At 41.9% G+C, this 21,237-nt stretch overlaps 1 pseudogene; it reads left to right on the top strand.

The window, feature by feature from the left end:
• Positions 1–8,211: 8,211 nt before the first annotated feature.
• LOC124123698 lies at positions 8,212–8,747 on the top strand (annotated as a pseudogene).
• The last annotated feature ends 12,490 nt before the right edge of the window (positions 8,748–21,237 follow it).

Genomic DNA, 21,237 nt, shown 5'->3' with positions numbered 1-21,237 from the left:
AACGAGTCTATGCATAGTCCAATCAAAACTGCGTAACGAAATCGACACCTGGTCGTAAACAACATAGATTTTAACGTGCAGATTTCGGTCGACTGCAGGATTTGCTAAGCCTGTGTACCGTCAACTGGGCTTCGACAGATATTTTGCATCTCTTTTTATGTTTTTAATCAAGGTCCTCACATAACTTCATGCACTTCGCGAGGTAACACCCGTTTTATTAAAATCTAGATCTTGATTATCGATCAGGTCGCCTTGACTGGGCGCAGTCATTTTGTTTGAAGCAAATGCAAGTGATATGAGAGATTGAATCTGATTGGTCAATAGGGGGCACATAGAAGGGACATCACTCGTAATTACCACTGGTGGCGCTAGACCGAGCCTGGATTTTCCGAGCTCGTTCGGCAAGGGTGGAGAATTGGCTTTTGTAGTCTGTTGACGCCCTTGCCTCGGGAAAATGGTAAACAACTGTCACACTTAGAATGGCCATATTCTCTCTTATGCCATTTACCGTATATGCCTCGAAAGTGGCCCTATTCCCACGGCACTATAATTTTAGCGAAATATATCAACACACTCGATGGGAATAAAAACTATCCTCGTGATTATAATCTTCTTCCAAATTTGTGTAATTTAGAGTTGGCGGATTCGTCAAGCAAGTAACACCAAATAAAACGCCCAATTAACGTTGTTTCGTGTGTGAGTGAGTGAGTTGGGCTCAGCGCCGCTATGATTAGTATTCCAGTTAAAGGAAGCCCGATGTGGTGCACGTCTTTACCACTTTGGTGAAATCCACGAGCACGGTATGGTGCTGATAAATCTAGAAATATATTGGGACTAACAGCGATTTGAACCCACGTCATACCAGTACGGGTGTCGCAATGACTGGTCCTCGGTTAAATCCTCCGCCGTGATATTGCTGGAATATTGATAAAAGCGGCGTTAAACCCAACTCACTCACTCTTCGGCTAAAACAAGGACTGGTCGGCTAGGAGTCAGTATACTGTGTCTGGGTGGGGTATTCATGTCAAACTGCGGCGTGATATCTCAGTGCGCTAGCACTAGAAAACTGACATTAGTCCTGACTAATACATGCAAAAAGACACACACACTCACACAAACAACAACACACACGCGTGCATGCCCATCGCACACGCACGCACGCACGCACGCACGCACGCACAAACACACACACACACACACACACACACACACACACACACACACACACACACACACACACACACACACACACACACGAACACACACACGAACACACACACGAACACGCACACATACACGTCGCTATTTGAGTATAACCTTGACCGCGACATTTCACCTCACCTCACCTCACCTCGTGCCAGGCACGTAACGTATGTATCTGGCGTCATCCATCCTCGTGTATTACAAGTTTCAGTGACACAGATATTGTGGGCAGGGGTGTCTTTGGGATCACGTTTCAACTCCTCGCTAGCAAAAATAAAAGTTAGGAGTGTATTCCCATGTCTACAGGTCTTTGGCCTTATACCAAACAAACGATATGGTTCAGCAAGACACAAATAGCGATATAACTGGCAATAACTCTAACCTTCAGTTTATGTCTGTTTGGCCGGCATACTAGAAGTTTGTGAGTCAATCAGAAAACATAAACTTTATGGATAACAACTTCTGGTTTATTGCATTGAACGACGTTTCAATTTAAGTGAAACCGGTGTGACTACAACCAATTATATATATTTGACATGTTGGGATATATACTTGACATGGTGGGCACGGGTGGCCCAGTCGTCTAAGGCGCCGCAATTCACTGTGCAGAGTTGCGTCTCTTGGGCACGCCAGAAACCCATGATTGTGGGTTCGAATCCCGGGTCGCCCCGATTATGTTTCTAGGTTTGTCAGCACCATACCCGTGCTCGTGGGTTTCACCGAAGTGGTAAACGTCTGAGACCTGCATCACTCCGGGCTTTCCTCCCACGTTAAGCTGACACGCCGCGATATAACTTGAATACTGTTAAAATGCGGCGTTAAACCCAACTCACTCACTCACTCAGATTAAAAATGGCCTCGTGGAGAATGTGTCCGTAGCTCATCTTTTTAACCATTATTTGTACACTGAAACGTTGACGCGCGTATGGCTTGATGTGAGGTGAAATGGGTTTTAACGTTGCCTTTGAGATTATTTCAATTAATACCGATTATGTCACCCCTCTGTCTTACCGCGCTTAAGATTACCGCGAGGGAGGGAGTTCTGGCAACTAGGGGACGTAACTCTGTCCATCTTGATATAGAACATCTGACACCCTTAACCTTCGACTTAATAAACAGTTAATATATACATATCTGTGTCCCGGGGAATGTTTACCAACTCTCGGGAACAGGTCGTGATGCACCCGATAACGTGACGGGAATATTGAAATGGTTGCGCGTCTTCGGCTTAAATATTGTATTAGAATAGGATGACTGTGCATATGTGTCTTGTTATTAATTATTCAAAAGCACATGACTCACACCTTTGTTTTGTGAGTGCGTGCGTGTGTGTGTGTGTGCGTGTGTGTGTGCTAGTATTGGTGTGTGCGCGAGACTTTTTTAGATACTGCGGTAATCTAGACTTGCCAAATACATGTAGTATAGACTTTCATGGCCTGTATTGGATATATTAGTTCCAGGGTCTTTATGACAGACTATGTGCGTGCTTGTGTATGTATATGCTTGCTGGTGTTTGTGTGTGCGTGCGCGTTTGTTGCAAGTGTCTCTAACTGCTAGTGTATATGGACGTGCGTGCATTCGTGCGTGCATGCGTGTGTGTGTGTGGACGTGTGCGTGTGGGTATGTGTGTATTCTAGTGTCTGTTTGCGTGTGCGCTAGTGTTTGTGTGTACGTGCGCGTGTGTGCGTACGTACATGTATGTGTGCGTGTGTGCTAGTGTCTGCATTTACGTGTAGGGTGTGTGCTAGTGTATGTGTGTGTGCGTGAGTATGTGTGCCAGTGGGTGCGTGTGTGATTGAGTGTGTTAATGTGTATGCTAGTGTGTTCGTTCGTTCATGCGTGCGCATGTGTGCTAGAGCATGTGTGCCTGCGCGTGTGCATGTTCGTGAGTGTGTGTGCGTGCTAGTGTAATTGTGTATGTTTTCGTGTATGCTAGTGTGTTCGAGTGTGTTGTAGTTTTCTGTTTGCGTGCATGTGTATGCTAGCATCTGTCTGCGTGTGTGCTCTAATGCCTGTGTGTGTGAGTGAGTGAGTGTGTGCGTGAGTATGTGTGTGTTCGTGTATGTGTTTGTGTGCGTGTGTGTGTGTGCTAGTGTCTGTGTGGGCATGCGTATTTGCGCTAGTGTCGATTTGTGCATGTGAGTGCGTGCGTGTATGTGTGTGCTAGTGTCTGTGCGTGCGTGTGTGTGTGCTATTTTTGGTGTGTGCGTGCGCAAGTGTCTGCATGTGTGAGCCAGTGTCTGTGCGATCCTTCTAGCAACGCACTCTCGCTACTTCTCGCTTCGTCAGTTCCTTTCCGCGAAAACCAGGTATCATCACAAGTTGATGGAGCTTGATGATAAAGTCGGGATCATACAATAGACTGCTTTTAACTTATATTTCAAACGATTTGAAAAGTTTTTATTAAAGTGAACGTGTTGATGCATGATAGCAGACATTAGTGACTGAACAAAGAAAGCAAACTTATCATGGCGTACAGGATGTGGGTCCCTCCTTCCATCCCGGCGACATTCTTCATCTCATCAGACCTAGTTATGCAAACCGTCAGTCACCCACATCACGCCACACCCACATCACGCCACACCCACATCACATCACGGTTTGGTTTGGTTTGTTGTTTAACACCGCACCCAGCAATATTCCAGCTATATGACGGCGGTCTGTAAAATAATCGAGTCTGGACCAGACAATCCAGTGATTGATATCATGAGCATCGATCCACGCAATTGGGATCGATGACCTGCATCAACCAAGTCAACGAGCCTGACCACCCGATCCCGTTAGTCGCCTCTTACGACAAGCATAGTCGCCTTTTATGGCAAGCATGGTTTGCTGAAGACCTATTCCACCCCGGATCATCACGGGTTTCATCACATCACGGACACACAACTGGCGCAGGACGCCGTCAATGAAGCTATCTTATCACCCCGACTTGAAAGCATCTTACAATGACATTTTTTGTTCAAACCATCATATTTTCCTGACATGCCATAGGGCGAGGAAGATGTTATGTTTTTAGTCCACGTCGGGGATTATGACACGAGAGTTTATTGATAAGTTCCGATGATCCCATTGATAGATTTGACATAATAAACATTAAATCGATTTATGTTTCAAAATAATACGCTTCCACGTTGATACACTTTTGCCAACGACGTTGAGAGACTTTATCACAGTTTCGTAGTAGTCCTGCTCATGGCTGTCCTTATTGTTCTCCGCAGCTGCTGACGTCATCGAAATCGGTTCTGACTGAGCTGTTTTCATGTTTGGGAACATATCGCAGTCTGGCCGAGACAGATCGGGAGAATAAGGTGGGAGCTGAGAGAGTTTAAACCTACACTCGTGGATTGTAGCCGTGGCAACCATTGTCCTGATGGAAGAGTACACCCTTCTTTAGCGTCCCGCGTCTCGTAGTCATCCCTTTCTGTTGTTGCTGACGTCACATGCCTTCCGGGACGGGGACGGGGGGCCTCTTCAAGGTTCTCCGTGGCGTGCTTAAACTCTGCGTCCCACCTCTTTACAGTGGCATCTTCCCCAGAGTTGATCACTGAACGTTCCTTTCTGTTGTTGCTGACGTCACATGCCTTCCGGGACGAGGACGGGGGGCCTCTTCAAGGTTCTCCGTGGCGTGCTTAAACTCTGCGTCCCACCTCTTTACAGTGGCATCGTCCCCAGTGTTGATCACTGAACGTTCCTTCCTGTTGTTGCTGACGTCACATGCCTTCCGGGACGAGGACGGGGGGCCTCTTCAAGGTTCTCCCTGGCGTGCTTAAACTCTGCGTCCCACCTCTTTACATCGGCATCGTCCCCAGAGTTGATCACTGCACGTTCCTCATGTGTGTCCATTGTCCAAAGATCACAGCCGCCTGCTTATTTCACTGGTTTGTTAAGTGAACCGGTTTGCCTCCAGCTATATCTCTATGATATCATGTAATGTCCACACCAAAAGATGTCGCTTATACGCAGTTGCTTCTATGTGTTGCTCTACATATCAATAGGCCTCGTACGGACGTCACAGCACTAAGACGCTTTGAGGAACCGCGCCCTGGAAATGAATGTTCCATAACATGAACAATGTCTCACTCCATCGGGGTACAAAGTCACGCAATGTCCAAGATTACCATCTGTAAACACCCGATTGTCAGTGGTACCCGCTGTAAGTATGGGGTAGCGGGGAGTATTCTACCCTTAAATGCCCCGGTAGGATGGCTGACACGCTTAACACAATACATTTCGACACACCCGTGACTTCGACACACCCAGTTCCACTAATCAAGAATATAATTGTGAAATATATAGTAGGAGTTTGCAGGGGTTAGTCTGTGACTTCGTCACATCCGAGCTCGAGACAACGAAAAGTTCGTTCGTTCGTTAGTTTTTTTTAAAATAGCAATGAGTAGTTATTGCGCGCAACAATTAGTCCAACATATCAAATTAAAAACGTTTAAATCACGGGCTAAAGGCCACCAGCAAAGTAAAACCAACAAACTCATGACACTAGCTACCGATGATCATGGGTAATACTAGCCAATATTAATTACAAGCCACCAGCAGAGTCCATTGTACGATTCCGACTACAGTAAACTACGGTTATAACGAGCACGTTTATAACGAACTGACGGATATAACGAACTTACTTTTTTGGTCCCGACTATTTGCTGTTGTTTAACTGTATATATGCTTATAACGAACTACGGTTATAACGAACTAAAATTAGTAGTCCCTTTGAGTTCGTTATAACCGTACTTTACTGTATATCATGATCATGTGTTGAGGAATCACTATGAATCAGTGATGACACCAGGTGTTCGCGAAAAGGCGAGTATATGCTGTCGCACCGATAGCACCCGTCACAAACACACGCAAAGGCGGTCAAGTGTTCAGCTGAACAAATATGGGAGTGCCCTCCACGTGTTGTCATAATACTTTTTTGAAAGCTCTACTAAGGCTTAGAACACTGTAACCTGATCAAACAGCTTCTGGGCAAGAGTTGTATGACGCTCTTTGACATCTTCGTGGAAAGAGCATGCTCTGTTGTACCTCAAAACTTGTGAAGTGCTGACACCAAACACTGGAGCGGCTGGTGGTATTTGTACATTTGATGACAGAGTAAATGGTTCACAAAGACAGGTTGACATCCTGCATACGTTTTGTATATCAGGGGGTTTAGAAGTTAACATGGATACAATGGACGTTTTAGTTTCGGATAGTTTCATTGATATGAAAAATGGTCATCAACGGTAAACCATTCGACGTCTGCACTAGGTGTTTCAGCTAGATTATCTTGGGCAGGCTGGACAGTGACACTAGTGCGCTTTTAGTTAAAACGTTTGTAGATATTATCCAAGTTTTGTCTGTCCTGTAAATTTACGATTTAATATTTCTGATAGCAAGGTAAAGCCAGTGTTATTATGGGGCTGAAGTATCAGGCTTTCAATAAAGGGAAGTTGTAGATAGATTTCCCAGAAATGTCTGTAAATATATATATTGTGAGTTGGTAACTATGTTTCAAGTAAAGCTATTTAAGCAGAATGGGGGAGAACATGGGCCCGTTTCACAAAGAGATCGTAGCGCTAAGACGGTCGTAAGTCTATGTTAAGGTATAGGAGTTACGATAGTCGTAGCGCTACGATCGCTTTGTGGAACGGGCCCCAGGCATATATGTTGATTATTATTTCAAATGTTTAACTTATTGGTGTAAATTATTTAACATGACAGATGATCGTTATCCTAAACAATGTTATTTACTTATGAACAGGTTCGACGTGGCAGGTCGTACATGGTCGTCATCTTCCAAAGCATTGTGAGGTTTACGTGTTTGTGGTTTGTCTCGTATAAACAAGACGTAGGGAGTGTTAAAAACAGCAGATACATCGAACTCGGATTGTAAGCATATGATTTATTACGATTCATGTATTCCTAAATGGTTCAAATTTTAAATATTCAAAGCTATTAAACTGCAATTCTAAATCACGATTAGAAAATCGTTCAAGATGCAAACACTATGTTTAAGAAGCCTTAAGGTAGAGTAATTGTTATCACCTGTCACTGCTCCATCACGCAAGGTAGGTATGTATCTTGAGTGTGTGCTACTTTCGTGGGTTCAAGGTCATGACCCACTGTAGCGTACACGGGACAGTGGCTGTAACACAGACATAACATGATTGGATTTCAACTGGTGAAATATAAGGATTGAAAGGAGAAGGAGAAGTGAAGGCCAAGGAGACAAAAAAGTAAAGGAGAATAGATGGAGAAGGAAAAGAGAAGAAGCAGAAAAGAAGGAGGAGAAAGTGAAGGAGAAATAAAAGAAAAGTGAAGGAGGAGGGGGAAAGAGAAGAGGGGAGAAAGAATGAGAAGAGGAGAAGTGAAGCAGGAGGAGAAGGAGAAGTGAAGCAGAAGTAGACGTGAAGCAAAGCCACGTGAGAAGGGGAAGAAGAAGTGAAGGAGAATTGAAAGTGAAGTGAAATAGAAGACAAGGGGGAGAAATGAAAGCAAGTGAAGGAGAAAGAAAGTGAAAGACAATAGAACGAAAAGTGAAAGAGAAGAAGAGAAGGAGAAAGAGAAGAAAGGAAAAGGAGGAGAAAGGAAGGTGAGGAAATGTAGGATAGTGAAGGAGAAGGAGAAATGATGAAGAAAACGAGAAGGGGAAGTGAAAGAAAAGTGAAGGAGAAGAAGAGAAGAAGGCGTTAAGAAAAAAGAAGGAGAAATGAAGGAGGATTGAAGAAATGAGGGAGAAGAGAAGAAGGAGAACTAAAGGAGGAGGAGAATGAAGAAGTGAAGGAGAAGAAAAGGAGGAGAAATAAAGGAGAAAGAGAAGAAAGGGAGACGTGAAGGAGGAGAAGTGAAGGAGAAAGAGAAGAAAGGGAAAAGTGAAGGAGGAGAAATGAAGGAGAAAGAGAAGAAAGGGAGAAGTGAAGGAGGATTGATGAAGGAGAAAGAGAAGAAAGGGATAAGTGAAGGAGGAGAAGTAAAGGAAAAAGAGAAGAAAGGGAGAAGTGAAGGAGGAGAATGAAGGAGAAAGGGAGAAGTGAAGGAGCTAAAATGAAGGAGAAAGAGAAGAAAGGGAGAAGTGAAGGAGGAGAAGTGAAGGAGAAAGAGAAGAAAGGGAGAAGTGAAGGAGGAGAAGTGAAGGAGAAAGAGAAGAAAGGGAGAAGTGAAGGAGGAAAAATGAAGGAGAAAGAGAAGAAAGGAGAAGTGAAGGAGGAGAATGAAGGAGAAAGAGAAGAAAGGGAGAAGTGAAGGAGGAGAAGTGAAGGAGAAAGAGAAGAAAGGGAGAAGTGAAGGAGGAGAAATGAAGGAGAAAGAGAAGAAAGGGAGAAGTGAAGGAGGAGAAATGAAGGAGAAAGAGAAGAAAGGGAGAAGTGAAGGAGGAGAATGAAGGAGAAAGAGAAGAAAGGGAGAAGTGAAGGAGGAGAATGAAGGAGAAAGAGAAGAAAGGGAGAAGTGAAGGAGGAAAAATGAAGGAGAAAGAGAAGAAAGGGAGGAGTGAAGGAGGAGAAGTGAAGGAGAAAGAGATGAAACGGAGACGTGAAGGAGGAGAATGAAGGAGAAAGAGAAGTAAAGGAGAAGTGAAAGAGAAATGGAGGAGAAAGAGAAGAGGTGAGGTGATATGGGGTTTAACGTCTATTGCACATCTATAACGACGTGCATGCACATGTGTGTGCAGAAAAAAAGGAGAAGGAGACATGAAGCAGAAGGAGACGTGAAGCAGAAGCAGACGTGAAGCAGAAGGAGACGTGAAGCAAAGCGAAAGATTAGGTGTGTGTCGAATATTACAGGATCCGGGCTAGTTGTGTATGGGACGAGAACATATGTAAACAAATGATGCATAAAACTGTATTAAAGGGAGTCTGCTTCCTGTGGCCGGTAACCCTCCAAGGTCGATATATTGTTTATCAGCACGCATATGTACACAGAACACAAACAGGAATGGGAACGCTTAACAATGAAGTCATTTGGTAATTTCGTTTGTTGAAAATATCTTGCCGCAGAAAGTTCAAACAAGGTCAAAAAGACATTCATAATTATATGTATAGACGTAAAGAAACAATTTCACAAAGCCTTTGATCTTCTAACATGAACACGGGTCTACCTATACCCGCAGCTCGAGTGAGCTCCAATCGGTCGTACACAGGTACAAGAGTGGTTGGCAGAGTGTGACTGACTGTTAAACGTGGTTTGTGAGGTTACCGTGTTTCTCCAAATCTTGAGCTAACATTGCACCCACATCTAACTGAACCTGTGTCTCACTGTACCTACATCTGACTGAACCTGTGTCGCACTGTACCTACATCTGACTGAACCTGTGTCTCACTGTACCTACATCTGACTGAACCTGTGTCTCACTGTACCCAAATCTAACTGAACCTGTGTCTCACTGTACCTACATCTAACTGAACCTGTGTCTGGCTGTACCTACATCTAACTGAACCTGTGTCTCACTGCACCTACATCTGACTGAACCTGTGTCTCACTGTACCCAAATCTAACTGAACCTGTGTCTCACTGCACCTACATCTGACTGAACCTGTGTCTCACTGTACCTACATCTGACTGAACCTGTGTCTCACTGTACCCAAATCTAACTGAACCTGTGTCTCACTGTACCTACATCTGACTGAACCTGTGTCTCACTGTACCTACATCTGACTGAACCTGTGTCTCACTGTACCTACATCTACTGAACCTGTGTCTCACTGTATCTACATCTGACTGAACCTGTGTCTCACTGTACCTACATCTGACTGAACCTGTGTCTCACTGTATCTACATCTAACTGAACCTGTGTCTCACTGTACCTACATCTAACGGAAACCTGTCTCACTGTACCTACATCTAACTGAACCTGTGTCTCACTGTATCTACATCTGACTGAACCTGTGTTTCACTGTATCTACATCTAACTGAACCTGTGTCTCACTGTACCTACATCTAACGGAAACCTGTCTCACTGTACCTACATCTAACTGAACCTGTGTCTCACTGTATCTACATCTGACTGAACCTGTGTCTCACTGTACCTACATCTAACTGAACCTGTGTCTCACTGTACCTACATCTGACTGAACCTGTGTCTCACTGTATCTACATCTGACTGAACCTGTGTTTCACTGTATCTACATCTAACTGAACCTGTGTCTCACTGTACCTACATCTAACGGAAACCTGTCTCACTGTACCTACATCTAACTGAACCTGTGTCTCACTGTACCTACATCTAACTGAACCTGTGTCTCACTGTACCTACATCTAACTGAACCTGTGTCTCACTGTATCTACATCTGACTGAACCTGTGTCTCACTGTACCTACATCTAACTGAACCTGTGTCTCACTGTACCTACATCTGACTGAACCTGTGTCTCACTGTACCTACATCTAACTGAACCTGTGTCTCACCGTACCTACATCTAACTGAACCTGTGTCTCACTGTACCTACATCTAACTGAACCTGTGTCTCACTGTACCTACATCTGACTGAACCTGTGTCTCACTGTACATACATCTAACTTAACCTGTGTCTCACTGTATCTACATCTAGCTGAACCTGTGTCTCACTGTACCTACATCTGACTGAACCTGTGTCTCACTGTACATACATCTAACTGAACCTGTGTCTCACTGTATCTACATCTGACTGAACCTGTGTCTCACTGTATCTACATCTGACTGAACCTGTATCTCACTGTACCTACATCTAGCTGAACCTGTGTCTCACTGTACCTACATGTGACTGAACCTGTGTCTCACTGTACCTACATCTAACTGAACCTGTGTCTCACTGTACCTACATCTAGCTGAACCTGTGTCTCACTGTACCTACATCTGACTGAACCTGTGTCTCACTGTACATACATCTAACTGAACCTGTGTCTCACTGTATCTACATCTGACTGAACCTGTGTCTCACTGTACCTACATCTGACTGAACCTGTATCTCACTGTACCTACATCTAGCTGAACCTGTGTCTCACTGTATCTACATCTGACTGAACCTGTGTCTCACTGTACCTACATCTAACTGAACCTGTGTCTCACTGTATCTACATCTAGCTGAACCTGTGTCTCACTGTACCTACATCTGACTGAACCTGTGTCTCACTGTATCTACATCTAACTGAACCTGTGTCTCACTGTACCTACATCTGACTGAACCTGTCTCACTGTACATACATCTGACTGAACCTGTGTCTCACTGTATCTACATCTGACTGAACCTGTGTCTCACTGTATCTACATCTGACTGAACCTGTGTCTCACTGTACCTACATCTGACTGAACCTGTGTCTCACTGTATCTACATCTGACTGAACCTGTGTCTCACTGTATCTTCATCTGACTGAACCTGTGTCTCACTGTACCTACATCTGACTGAACCTGTCTCACTGTACATACATCTGACTGAACCTGTGTCTCACTGTATCTACATCTGACTGAACCTGTGTCTCACTGTATCTACATCTGACTGAACCTGTGTCTCACTGTACCTACATCTGACTGAACCTGTGTCTCACTGTATCTACATCTGACTGAACCTGTGTCTCACTGTATCTTCATCTGACTGAACCTGTGTCTCACTGTACCTACATCTGACTGAACCTGTGTCTCACTGTACCTACATCTGACTGAACCTGTGTCTCACTGTACCTACATCTGACTGAACCTGTGTCTCACTGTATCTACATCTAGCTGAACCTGTGTCTCACTGTACCTACATCTGACTGAACCTGTGTCTCACTGTACCTACATCTGACTGAACCTGTGTCTCACTGTACATACATCTAACTGAACCTGTGTCTCACTGTACCTACATCTAACTGAACCTGTGTCTCACTGTATCTACATCTAACTGAACCTGTGTCTCACTGTATCTACATCTGACTGAACCTGTGTCTCACTGTACCTACATCTAACGGAAACCTGTCTCACTGTACCTACATCTGACTGAACCTGTGTCTCACTGTACCTACATCTAACTGAACCTGTGTCTCACTGCACCTACATCTGACTGAACCTGTGTCTCACTGTTCCTACATCTGACTGAACCTGTGTCTCACTGTACCTACATCTGACTGAACCTGTGTCACACTGTATCTACATCTGACTGAACCTGTGTCTCACTGTATCTACATCTGACTGAACCTGTGTCTCACTTTACCTACATCTGACTGAACCTGTGTCTCACTGTACCTACATCTAGCTGAACCTGTGTCTCACTGTATCTACATCTGACTGAACCTGTGTCTCACTGTATCTACATCTAGCTGAACCTGTGTCTCACTGTACCTACATCTGACTGAACCTGTGTCTCACTGTACCTACATCTGACTGAACCTGTGTCTCACTGTATCTACATCTGACTGAACCTGTGTCTCACTGTATCTACATCTAGCTGAACCTGTGTCTCACTGTACCTACGTCTGACTGAACCCGTGTCTCACTGTACCTCCATCTAACTGAACCTGTCTCACTGTATCTATATCTAGCTGAACCTGTGTCTCACTGTATCTACATCTGACTGAACCTGTGTCTCACTGTATCTACATCTGACTGAACCTGTGTCTCACTGTACCTACATCTAACTGAACCTGTGTCTCACTGTACCTACATCTGACTGAACCTGTGTCTCACTGTACCTCCATCTAACTGAACCTGTCTCACTGTATCTACATCTAGCTGAACCTGTGTCTCACTGTACCTACATCTGACTGAACCTGTGTCTCACTCTACCTACATCTGACTGAACCTGTGTCTCACTGTACCTTCAGCTGACTGAACCTGTGTCTCACTGTTCCTACAGGGTTCTAAATCTAGAGTAGTACTGATTATGTTTCTAGGTACCCATACCCGTGCGCGTGGGTTTCACTATAGTGGAAAACGCCTGAGACTTGCCTCACTTGGGGACTCCTACATCCAGCTACTGCGCCGTGATATAACTGACACACTGTTCAGAGCGGAGTAAAAAACCCTCCCTCCTTCGAATATTACGTCGACTTCACACTACCAAGTCACTGCCAGGTAATTTAGAGGCCCCAAAACAACCACGCGTTCATGACTGATAGTTTATATACTCCGACATATGGCTTCCAGTCATTCCAATGTATGAGTGAGTTGACCGTCACATGGCGAATATTCCAGTCATGAAGCATTGCAACCACATGCAGACAGTTCAACCAGGACTCTAGCACTCTAAATGTAGCAACGATAACTGCTACTTTATTACAATGTTGGTAGTGAGTGATTGAGTTTAGTTTGACGCCGCATTTAGTATTATTCCAGCGGGGATCACTAAAAATTGGTTTCACACATTGTACACATTGAACCGGTCCGAACCAGGCCTTCGGCGTGCCGAGCGACCGCTTTAACCGCAAGGCTACCCACAGTCAATTTGTCAGTGTCATTTATTTATTTATTGACCTCAAGCAAATGTCTTTCTTTGATAAATATGTCTTCACCTCAGGTGGGACGTTCATTCAACGATTACCAATGAGTTCATCCACCCTGCACGAAAGTGTCATTGTCCCTACAGCCCAAACACTAATAGACTAAGAAGTATTATGATAGACGATAAACGCTATGATAAACAGTCCTTCACTAATGGATGTGATTTGTATTAATGTCTTCTTTACTGCGGCCCTTTATGGGAAAACAAGTGGAAATCCCACCCAATAATAGAAACCACACATGTAGGGTCAGCAAAAGCATGACCTCGACGTCGAAAATACGACACAGATCAACCGTTAACCTGAACTTTTCATTGCAAAAAGCGAACTGAAAAGCATTCTGCCCATGCGTCTGTAAAGTGGGATCCCGGTTAGGCACAACGTGACCAGCGGATCCTGTCACTGCCAATAGACGCAACTCAGCTGGTGTCAGCTTGTTGTTGAGAAACCAAAGTGATTGACGTATGGATGTCAACCACTGAAACCCAAACGTTCGGGTAAAGTGTTGACCATCGGAGCGAATTTGGATTCGAACTTGCCTGTGCATGTATTTGTGACGGGTCCCAGCGGTGAGGTAGAATACAGTCCCTATTTGATAACGATACATGGGAACATGCCTATGATATGGTCGGTATCTTATAATGGACTCTGCTTTCAGTGGAGATTTCTTATTAAACTGACGGCCAAAAAATCTTTACCATAGTATTAACTCACTCTAGTTTAAAAACCTCAAAAGATAGATGCAGGAAGTAAAATGTATTGAAAAGATCAACATTTCAAATCACAGTCATACAGCATTCGACATTGGCACATCTTCCCGAGGCAAGTGATTTAACTGACTTTAAAATTCCAGTTTCCATCCTTGCCGAACAAGGCGGGAATTCCTGGGCTCGATCGTAGCGCCAGTAGCTATTACGAGTTATATCCATTCTATGCCTCTCCTATGGACCAATCAGATTCCACCTCTCGTATCCCTTGCATTTGCTTCAAACAAAATGGCGGCGCCCAGTCAAGACGATCTGATCGATATTCAAGATCATATTGGGAAAAAACATGTCTTACATTGCGAAGCGCATCAAATCACGTGAGCACCTTGATTAAACATGAAAAGATTTGAAAAAATATGTGTTGACAAGGAGTTGGTGGTGCACATGCTTTGCAAATCCTGCAATCAGCCTAAATGTGAATGACAGTTTACGAACAGGATTTTGATTTCGTTGCGCGACTTTGATTGAACTATGTATAGACTATGTATAGTCCAGTCGAACTGTAGCTCCATGATACCAGCCTAGTTCGGCAAGGGTGGAAACTGGACTTTTATAGTCAATGAAGTCTCTTGCCTCGGGGAGATGATATTGGCATGACAGTTGTCTGAATTGAGGTGGGGCAACAAAGAAAAAGCTTTCAATGTAATGTACAAAGAGCACACACATATAATTTCGCTCAAGTTCAAAGACACGTCACTTTAATAGCGTATATGACCAACCCCTGCTTCAAGACACGCAAAAACTCTACATCTTACTCTTCTTGGAGGGCCTGGATCAGTTCTTGTCGGTTGCTTGACGATGTGGTCGCTGTCGAACGCGACGATCCATGACATCCCAGAGGTGTTCTATAGGGGGAATGTCTGGGGAGCGTGCAGGCCACGGCAACACGTTATCGGTGTTGGCTGCAAGGACGTTTTGTTCTATCCGAGCTGTATGGGGTCTGGCGTTGTCATGCTGACTGGCCTGTCCGATGTCTGTCTGTAACGTTGCATCAGGTCAGTTACAGCAGCACAGGAGCAACCAAAGGTTCTAGCAACGTGGGCATGGGTGGCTCCCATCTGCATCTCTCGTGTTCTTTGGGTGTCAGTCGTGGAATTTCTGTGGTGGTTTTTCTTTTTCTTTTTTTCTTTTTTTTTTGGGGGGGGGGGGGGGGGGGTGTGTGTTTTGTTTTTGTGTGAGTGTCTGACATGCCGTCCGTATCATTATAACCTTCAGCTATCACTGGGTCACTAGTTGCCATTTCTTTAACAATATCGATACACATATTGTCGCATATACATTTGCATGGCCATCATTATTTCACAAACATAGAGGTGTCTGGATAAAGGAGGTTTTGTTGTGTTTTTTGCTTGTCATCGTGGATGTGTAAAGGCGACACTCTTTCGTCTGTATAGAGCATGACATGCAACATTTTTCAATGCAGTCAGCAGACCATAGTTAATATTTATGGTGTACCGCCCGCGCGACTGTAGGTTATATTCAGGTCAATATTGAAAATAGAAAAGTGTACAAGCGAGAAAAGCCCCCGTGTTAATCCCCAGGCGATAGGTAGTAAATGTTCTATGAACGATTGTATGAGATTTATGTAAAACTTTAGTATGACCCGATGATATTGGCTTCACAAAGCTTTCAAAATTAATTTAATCTTCGCACGTTTTCCTTGCCTTTCAAAAACTTCATAGTACTTTTAGCATTGAATATATGAGTTAGCAAGATACAATGACACCCATACATGTGAATTGAAACAAACGATTCAATCATTTTCTTAAACACTAGTAAGGGTACGATGTATGGATGATCAACGTCTTTATTATAATTGGGAGCGACGTGTCGGTGTTGGTTCTAACTCAGTTCTGAAGCAAGTGGATTTGAATACAAGTTATGGATGAAGAGCGCATGTACAGATATGAGGTAGAGTTTATACAGTTGAATATTTACTTAGTACTACAACGTCTAAATGAAGTAAGTTCACGACGGTTTTACAAAACAAATCAAGGCAGTGAGATGCATGTCAGTTTCTATAAAATAACCTATTATTATTTCACAAAAGTCAGTGCGTGAGTATTGTTTTACGCCGCTTTTGGCAATATTCCAGCATTAACACCAGAAATCTTCACATTGTACCAGTTATAACGAATCCAGTACAACATCTAGTTATAAAGACACAAGTGCAATAACTGGTTATAAAGATACCAGTACAATACCTGTATATAAAACACCAGTATAATAAGTGAATATAAAGATACCAGTACAATACCTAGTTATGACAACACCATCTTCTCGAGGCAAGGGAGTTTACTGACTATAATAGCCCAGTTTCCACCCTTGACGAACTGGGCTGGAATTCCGTAGTTTGGCTGGACTAACGAGTCTTACATAGTCCAATCAAAATCACGTAACGAACCAGACATCCGGTTCGTAAACAACATGGATTTTAACGTGCAGACTTCGATCGACTGCAGGATTTGCAAAGCATGTGTACCGTCAACTGGGCTTCGACAGATATTTTGCAAATTGTTTCATGTTTTTAATCAAGGTGCTCAAGCGATTTGATGTACTTAACGGGGTAAGGCCCGTTTTATTAAAATATATATCTTGAGTATCGATCAGATCGTCTTGACTGGGCACTGCCATTGTGTTTGAAGCATAGGTAAATGATATAAGAGATGGAATCCGATTGGTCAATATGAGTGATATAGAAGGGACATAACTCACAACAGCCACTGGTGGCACTAAGATCAAACCTGGAAATTCCAGTCTAGTTCATCAAGGGTGGTAACTGAACTTGTATGATCAGTTAACGCCCTTGTTATAAAGATACCAGTTTAATATCTAGTTATAAAGATACCAGTTTAATATCTAGTTATAAAGACACCAGTGCAATACCTAGATATAAGGATACCAGTTTAATACCTAGTTATAAAGATAACAGTTTAATACCTAGTTATAAAGACACCAGTGCAATACCTAGGTATAAGGATACCAGTTTAATACCTAGTTATAAAGATAACAGTTTAATACCTAGGTATAAAGACACCAGTGCAATACCTAGGTATAAGGATACCAGTTTAATACCTAGTTATAAAGATAACAGTTTAATACCTAGTTATAAAGACACCAGTGCAATACCTAGGTATAAGGATACCAGTTTAATACCTAGTTATAAAGATAACAGTTTAATACCTAGTTATAACGATACCAGTTTAATATCTAGTTATAAAGACACCAGTTTAATACCTAGATATAAGGATACCAGTTTAATACCTAGTTATAAAGATACCAGTTTAATACCAAGTTATAAAGATACCAGTTTAATATCTAGTTATAAAGATATCAGTTTAATACCTAGTTATAAAGAAACCAGTGCAATATCTAGTTATAAAGACACCAGTGCAATACCTAGATATAAGGATACCAGTTTAATACCTAGTTATAAAGATAACAGTTTAATACCTAGTTATAAAGACACCAGTTTAATATCTAGTTATAAAGACACCAGTGCAATACCTAGATATAAGGATACCAGTTTAATACCTAGTTATAAAGATAACAGTTTAATACCTAGTTATAAAGACACCAGTGCAATACCTAGGTATAAGGATACCAGTTTAATACCTAGTTATAAAGATAACAGTTTAATACCTAGTTATAAAGACACCAGTGCAATACCTAGGTATAAGGATACCAGTTTAATACCTAGTTATAAAGATAACAGTTTAATACCTAGTTATAAAGACACCAGTGCAATACCTAGGTATAAGGATACCAGTTTAATACCTAGTTATAAAGATAACAGTTTAATACCTAGTTATAAAGACACCAGTGCAATACCTAGGTATAAGGATACCAGTTTAATACCTAGTTATAAAGATAACAGTTTAATACCTAGTTATAACGATACCAGTTTAATATCTAGTTATAAAGACACCAGTGCAATACCTAGATATAAGGATACCAGTTTAATACCTAGTTATAAAGATACCAGTTTAATACCAAGTTATAAAGATACCAGTTTAATATCTAGTTATAAAGATATCAGTTTAATACCTAGTTATAAAGACACCAGTGCAATATCTAGTTATAAAGACACCAGTGCAATACCTAGATATAAGGATACCAGTTTAATACCTAGTTATAAAGATAACAGTTTAATACCTAGTTATAAAGACACCAGTTTAATATCTAGTTATAAAGACACCAGTGCAATACCTAGATATAAGGATACCAGTTTAATACCTAGTTATAAAGATAACAGTTTAATACCTAGTTATAAAGACACCAGTGCAATACCTAGGTATAAGGATACCAGTTTAATACCTAGTTATAAAGATAACAGTTTAATACCTAGTTATAAAGACACCAGTGCAATACCTAGGTATAAGGATACCAGTTTAATACCTAGTTATAAAGATAACAGTTTAATACCTAGTTATAAAGACACCAGTGCAATACCTAGGTATAAGGATACCAGTTTAATACCTAGTTATAAAGATAACAGTTTAATACCTAGTTATAAAGACACCAGTGCAATACCTAGGTATAAGGATACCAGTTTAATACCTAGATATAAAGATAACAGTTTAATTCCTAGTTATAACGATACCAGTTTAATATCTAGTTATAAAGACACCAGTGCAATACCTAGATATAAGGATACCAGTTTAATACCTAGTTATAAAGATACCAGTTTAATACCAAGTTATAAAGATACCAGTTTAATATCTAGTTATAAAGATATCAGTTTAATACCTAGTTATAAAGACACCAGTGCAATATCTAGTTATAAAGACACCAGTGCAATACCTAGATATAAGGATACCAGTTTAATACCTAGTTATAAAGATAACAGTTTAATACCTAGTTATAAAGACACCAGTTTAATATCTAGTTATAAAGACACCAGTGCAATACCTAGATATAAGGATACCAGTTCAATACCTAGTTATAAAGATAACAGTTTAATACCTAGTTATAAAGACACCAGTGCAATACCTAGGTATAAGGATACCAGTTTAATACCTAGTTATAAAGATAACAGTTTAATATCTAGTTATAAAGACACCAGTGCAATACCTAGGTATAAGGATACCAGTTTAATACCTAGTTATAAAGATAACAGTTTAATACCTAGTTATAAAGACACCAGTGCAATACCTAGGTATAAGGATACCAGTTTAATACCTAGTTATAAAGATAACAGTTTAATACCTAGTTATAAAGACACCAGTGCAATACCTAGGTATAAGGATACCAGTTTAATACCTAGTTATAAAGATAACAGTTTAATACCTAGTTATAAAGACACCAGTGCAATACCTAGGTATAAGGATACCAGTTTAATACCTAGTTATAAAGATAACAGTTTAATACCTAGTTATAACGATACCAGTTTAATATCTAGTTATAAAGACACCAGTGCAATACCTAGATATAAAGATAACAGTTTAATACCTAGTTATAAAGATACCAGTTTAATACCAAGTTATAAAGATACCAGTTTAATATCTAGTTATAAAGATATCAGTTTAATACCTAGTTATAAAGACACCAGTACAATACCTAGGTATAAAGATACCAGAGACTGTGTATATTATAAATCGTTATCAGAAAGGAGGACTGCTGTACTGTTATCGCAATGAGAGCATTAGCTGTTTTCCTGTGTATCGACCACACATAAACACGGCTTAACGTATTCCTTGTTAATGTATTTATCCTGACACACAATACGCTGGAACCCTGCTATACAGCAGACCTTGAATGACCGGCCTTACGGTTTAGGAAAAGGTAGTTGCACTAGGCCGAGGCTGTATGAATAGTGACCCGTGACGATCCGGGGTAGAATAGGTCTTCAGCAACCCATGCTTGCTGTAAAAGGCGACTATGCTTGTCGAGGCAACTAACGGGATCGGGTGGTCCGGCTCGCTGACTTGGTTGATGCATGTCATCTATCCCAATTGCGTGGATCGATGCTCATGAAGTCAATTAATGGATTGTCTAGTCCAGACTCGATTATTTACAGACCGCCGTCATATAGCTGGAATATTGTTGAGTGCGGCGTTAAACAACAAACAAACAAACAAACTGTATGAATAGTTACCCCGGTTGTTAAAAGTCTGGAAGACGCTAATCGAGGTTTATTTCACTCTTGTGTAAAAGCGAGAAAACCATTTGAATAATCATAAGAAATATATGCTGAGAGCAGAGGCCATAGTATAATTTTAACCATATCGTAAACAATTCCTTTGGAATCGCTATCAAAAAGTGATGACACCAGGTGTTCGCGGTGAGCGTATCCTGCCCCACCGGTGGCACCCGTCACAAACACATGCAAAGGCAAGTCACGTGTTTACCTTTATAAAAATACGGGAACACATGGTACAAGTCAAAATATTGAATTGCATCGGACAGTACCGGCATTAAAAGCGATGAGTGGGACACGTGAGTGTTTAGAAGATTGCAAAGTGAAAAAAGAGATTGTAACATGTAACGTCAACAGTGACGTCTCTGCGTATATGGGTGGGTTGCTGATGGGTTGCTGAAGACCTATTGTAAATGTAGCGACCCTGGGCAGCTGTTGTGATAAGGAGTCTCCCTGATCTTGGACGACCTCTAGCGGTGAAATGTTGCCGACCTCGTGCCGGAAGTCGGGATATTGTGTTCTGGGCAGGGTTGAAATACTTGCTTGTGATTCACCAGCTTTAAGTTTACCAACAGTTACTTGTTGCATTATCACAGAATCTGGGCATGACGATTTTCAAAACCAAATGATGTGTTAAAGCGATATGTTTCATAAACTTGCCCAAGACGCACATTCCTTGACTATC

The sequence above is a fragment of the Haliotis rufescens genome, unplaced genomic scaffold (genome assembly GCF_023055435.1).
Source record: "Haliotis rufescens isolate VD_foot unplaced genomic scaffold, xgHalRufe1.0.p SCAF_39, whole genome shotgun sequence".
In the NCBI taxonomy this organism is placed as follows: domain Eukaryota; kingdom Metazoa; phylum Mollusca; class Gastropoda; order Lepetellida; family Haliotidae; genus Haliotis; species Haliotis rufescens.
Note: the sequence above shows the minus strand (reverse complement) of the source record. Positions and strands in the feature narration are given on the sequence as shown.